This window comes from Barbatula barbatula (genome assembly GCF_947034865.1).
Source record: "Barbatula barbatula genome assembly, chromosome: 7".
NCBI classification, from domain to species: Eukaryota; Metazoa; Chordata; class Actinopteri; order Cypriniformes; family Nemacheilidae; genus Barbatula; species Barbatula barbatula.
In genome coordinates this window covers 2,239,746-2,245,283 of record NC_136770.1, presented here as the reverse complement: position 1 = coordinate 2,245,283, position 5,538 = coordinate 2,239,746, and the positions used below count along the sequence as shown (strand labels likewise).

At 39.8% G+C, this 5,538-nt stretch overlaps 1 long non-coding RNA gene across 1 annotated transcript; it reads right to left on the bottom strand.

Annotated features, from left to right (window-relative positions):
* Positions 1-3,561: 3,561 nt before the first annotated feature.
* LOC306896893 lies at positions 3,562-4,959 on the bottom strand. The gene is made up of 4 exons (XR_013786965.1): positions 4,572-4,959; positions 4,380-4,493; positions 4,185-4,296; positions 3,562-4,108 (listed from the first exon to the last, which is right to left on the bottom strand). It is a non-coding gene; the product is annotated as an uncharacterized lncRNA (long non-coding RNA).
* Positions 4,960-5,538: the final 579 nt, after the last annotated feature.

The following is a 5,538-nucleotide window of genomic DNA, read 5'->3' as shown; positions in this document are numbered from 1 at the left end:
GTGTTGTTCTATGTCTTCACCCCACACCAGAATGTCATCCACTATGTTTACAACTCCATCTAAGCCTTCTCGTCGTTGTGCAATACACTTTTGAAACACTTCTGGAGCTGAAACTATGCCAAAAGGAAGTCTCAAGAACCGGTATCTCCCAAAAGGAGTGTTGAAAGTGCATAGTTTGAAGCTCTCATCATCCAGCTGTACTTGCCAAAATCCATGATTGGCATCAAGCACTGAGAATACTTTAGCATTTTGCATCTCCGCTACTATTTCTTCAATTGTACACAATGGATAATGTTCTCTTTTGATGGCTTTGTTAAGATCTTGTATATCGATGCAGATCCTGAGTTTCTCTGGCTTTACCACTGTAACCATACTATTAACCCAATTAGTGGGCTCGGTTTGCTTCACTATGACTCCAATATCTTCCATTCGGTTCAGTTCCATTTTGACTTTGTCCTTTAACGCTATGGGGAGCATTCTTCGTACGTCGCTTATTACGAGATCAAAAGACATCTCCAAGATAATATCATCGTGCTAATCATGTTCTGTCTAATTGGGTTCTTCGAACACACCTGCCACTTATGATTAGTATCGCTGGATTGAGTTATCTGAGATCATTGCGCGTTCTTGCTTTGGTTTAAAAGGGGATATGTATCGATAGCAGAAACAATGATCAGCAACGCTGTGATTGGCTGTTCAGCATGGCTAAAGAACGCGCCCAGTTTTTCTCACAAGCAGAACAAAAGCTTTTAATGGAAGGTCATGCCCAATTTGAACATCTAATTCAAACAAATTAAATGCGTAAGTGGTGTCAAGTTAGATGTTTCTATCACTTTCTACAGTATTTATATTTACTTATGTCAGAGCCACCACGGACCCACTAGAACATGGGAACAAGTAAAAGTACAAGAATATTCTACAAAATGGTAGCCTTTACTTCTTATACGGTCCTTATTTTAAAAGCCACTGTTAAAAGATGTGTCTATTTATGACAGCCACCGAGAAAAAGGCTGTTTTTACAGGTGGTGGTCCTGCACCCCCACAATATACCCAGCAGAAGAGCTGGCCCTTGGGTTGAATTCAAACCGACCCATTGTGGAGGGCATCCCTGGGGGCAGCTCTTCCTTAGACCCAAAGCCAGGGACCAGTAGCAGCAACACCTTTATTACTGTTAGGCTAAATGAGCTTTCAATTCTCTTAGTACACTGTGAAATGGTTTGTTGCTGCATTAAATGAAGTATAATCCAAATGGCTGGTACAGTCATATCAAATGTTTGTGAAAGTGAAAACTTCTAAACTTTTAGTTCATATAAAATATGTTGCCACGAGTAATTTATCACATTCTTTTTTTACAGTGTAGTTAATTGTAATGACATTTCCCCCCTCTTTCGTGCAGTTTTAGATAATACACCAACACTTTTACCTGTTCCCAAGCAAGTGGTGGCTGAAGCATATGCAGTAAGTTGTGTTTTTCTAACTTTTACATCAAAAGGAAAGAGTGCAACACTTTGTAATACCCATGTATTTCCATCGCACAGGACAGTGAAGAAACCCTCTCAGATTGTCCTTTGGAGGAAGAACCTGTAAGTGCATAAATAACTTTACCCAAATTTGTATATATTTGTGTACCTATTCTTTCTGTCTGCAACATGAGTTGCAGGAGTCCACACCTACAGAAAGGCCTAAAGAACAGTCTGCACAAAGAACTGCTGATACAGAGGTGGGCAGTGTTGTACTTTTACTTTTGTTGCATGAGGCATGTTTTGACCGTACCCTATATAAACGGCATCTTAAACAGAAAATTGAGTATTTTGAGTTGAAAAAAGAGAAATTAAGAGGAGAAATAGAACTCGACAACTTGAAAAAGAGAAAAATTGCACTGGAGATAGAGTTGCTTCAAAAGGACCTTCAGAGTAAGTGCTAATACACTATTTCACACGTAGTAGTATTTCTGACTTAACATAACTATCTCTTATTGCAGGCAAAAGATGGCTTGCTGGCCTTTCTTTATAAAGAATATTTTCAATAAAACTCAATTAACTAAGCATATTTGTCTTGTATTTTATTATATTCAAAAACTATTGCACAAAACTAGGATAAGGGATTAAGCCGGGATATCTTGGTGATCCTGGCTCAATTTATCCGTGATCCGGTTGCACTAAAGCTGGATAGGGGCAGCAGTATATGTTATGGTATAAGTTACCATGGAGATTTATTCTGTGGAGCCAGCCTGCTCTAGACCTGGGGCTTTGCCTTAAATGTGACCAGTGGACATGCATTTAACATAAAGAATAATTGCAAACACTTACCCACTATGTGCATCTATTTGATCTATTTAGTTTCTTTTATGTCTATAATCTTTTTACTCTTATCTATTTGTAATCTTTTTTTTTGCTCTTTTTATCCATCTAATCTATTTAATAATTTGTATCTATTCATTCCTCTTAAAGAACAAACACGTCTGGCCAAAAAAGGACTTGGCAGCAAGTCAAGATTAAATACAAGAATATTTTGCAGGCTGGTAAGTGACTTGTTTGCAAAGAACATAGGTGACATGTTGGCTGACATTTTATTGTCTGATTTTAGCAATAACAAAAAGTCATATATCTGGTACGAGGGTGGCCCTCCAACCCAAGACTTCACCACAGCAGAGGAGCTGGGCCTGGACTTAAATAAAGGGAAGCCAGTGATTGAAGGGATCCAGGGAGGGACAGCCACTGACTCTGGCCCAGCAAGGGATACTGACCTCTTCATACAAGGTACATTATTGCCATACTACTGCACATGGAAAATATTTAAATCCATATATATTTATGTGGACTCTGCGACTTTGCCTTACCTTGCAGTGGCTGGTAACACCTTTACACTTTTGGAGCCACCAGATTTGCCGGTGAGTACTCTTTATTGAATCATAAGCTTTGCATGTCCTGTCAAAAATATCATTACAAGTATTGAATATGGCAGAGGGAAGCCACATCTACAGCAGTGGAGTGCACTTCTGCCGATGATGAGACCGTGTCGCTGGACTCCAGAAGCCTCGAGGTATCATGTCAATTTTGTGGCAATAGACACATTTTTCATAAGTTCATAATAGATAAAAAGTCAGGGAAGTGGTACTAATAGAAAATATAATTTGTTACAGGATCCTGACATTGGGCAGCCTGATAAGCAGCCTGGTAACATAGTGAGTATTGCCTAAAGTAAATTTACATTATACAAAATTCTGCTATGCTAACTAAAAGGTGTTCACAGAATTCACAAACTGTCAGATATCTCTACACAACGCATCTTGAGAAACAGATCGAGCTGACAGAAGTCAAGATTGATGTGAACAAAAGAAAGCTGCAGGACATGGTCCTTGAGATGCAAATTAAATGCAAGACACTGAGGAAACTAGAACTGGAAATCCAGAAACTAGAAAGAGAAGTAAGTGACTTCAGTTCATACTGTAACCATGACTGTAACACAATGTATTAATAATCATCATTTTTTTCTCTCCAAAGCTCCAAGCTGACAAGTGATGACACCAAAATAATAAAAGAAAAATATTCCAAAACCATTGTGGTCTTGTAGCTTTTTTATGAATGTCAAGTACACTTTAGTTATTGATCCAGTGAAGTGGAACTCAAATTTGGGAAGATGACCACAGTGTGTGCTACCGATGCCAAATAAAATGAATACAAATGAAAAAGTTATATAGCCTACATTATCCTTTATTAATGGATGGGCTAAATCAAAACTAAATTAACTGAAATAATTTGCAATGTATTGTTCTCTAACAAGTCTACCATTTCTGTTATCTGGGAATATGGCACCATTGTCCCAATCAACATCCAAAGCAACTCTGGGAGCCCTTTCTTTTCTTAGGCTGGCAATATTGTGCAGGCAACAGTCACGTCACATGCTCTGTCTGGGGAGACCCTCAGGTGGTGCAGGCACTGAAATCGTGATTTCAGGAGGCCGAAGGTCATTTCAATTCGAGCTCTGGTTTTGGCATGGGCATGGTTGTAAGCTTGCTGTGCTGGGGTTTGGGGGTCTGTAAGGGGAGGCATCAGAAATGTCTCACAGGCATAGCCTTTGTCCCCCAGCAGCACACCAGAGAACTCCCCTGCGAATGCAAAACATAATTCTTACATGTACTGTACTCTTGATGTTCAAGGTGCTTAAAAAATGGGGTGGCTTACCTAGAGAGAGTCTCTGGTAAATTCTACTGGTCCGAAAGATTCTGGAGTCATGGACTGAGCCAGGCCACTTTGCCTCTAAATTTGTGATAAGGCAGTCAGCATCACAGATCATCTGTAAAAATATATATAGCTTATTAAGGTCATTTAATGCACAGAATAATTATGTAGCTGACAGTAACCATAACTCATTCTTACCTGAACATTGACACTGGAAGGGTTTCCTGTTAACATAATCTCCCTCATGTGCCCCTGGGGGGCGTTGGATACGAATATGGGTGCAATCCACTGTCCCAATTCCATTAGGAAAAGCTGTAACACAAAATAATGAGTGTCATACTGTGACTGTGCTAATGTAACATTTTGTAGTAATGTTATTATTTGTGTTACCTGCAATCTTGTAGAAATCCTCCTTGATGTGGATGAATCTTCTGTGACCAGGGAAGGTGATAAATATGTGCACAAGAGATTTCAATGCCAGACTTACATTTCTTATTGTGCGGCAAATAGTGGCTTTATTGAGGTTTTCTGCATCACCGACAGAATACAGAAACATGCCACTTGCAAAGAATCGCAGTGCTACGCAGACCAGCTGTGGGACAGTGAGAGCATGGGTCAGGGTATATTCTGGCAAACAGTTTCCCGATCACGTTTCGCAATCGGCAAAGCGGACCGTTGCACTCGCCGTTTACCAACACACGATGGGCGTTCGCAAAGCAAAACGCACCTGGCGCCTTCCCAGCGCTCGACTATTGATTCGAATAGAAAGCGAGAAGATTAAGACGTAAGAGGCGGGGCAACCATTTGAAAATTTCAAAATAAAAGATCTAAACACACGAACGTAAACCGTTTATGATTGGTCAATGCAGGTAACCCGCGCGCAAGACTCCAGTCTGAACACAGAACGCGTGCGTGCATGTCAATCGACACAGACGTTAAAATGAGTTTATCATCACATGAAAATGTTATAGAGACAATGTATGAAAATGGACACACAGATACAGAAATATCGTATCATTTATTTGAGCTTGGAATGGAGAGGGGGAATTCAGAGCGAAATATACGCAAATTCCGCTCTGAAAGAGGCCTTAAAAGAAAATGCATCTCCGATGAGGAATTAGAGTTGGCGGTTTCACAAGCAGTGGTAGAGGTAAGCATTTCCCAAAATTGTTGAATGTATGCACAAGTGGTCGATTCTTAACATTCTTATAGATCTGTGTACACCATTGTGTTAAAAATATGTGAGATCAGTATTGACATGGCATCTCCCTTAAGTTTCTTTTTATTATAATATATAATCTGGGAGATATATAATCTGGGAGTACCCTGTCAGACCTGTACTTGATACTGTAAGAAC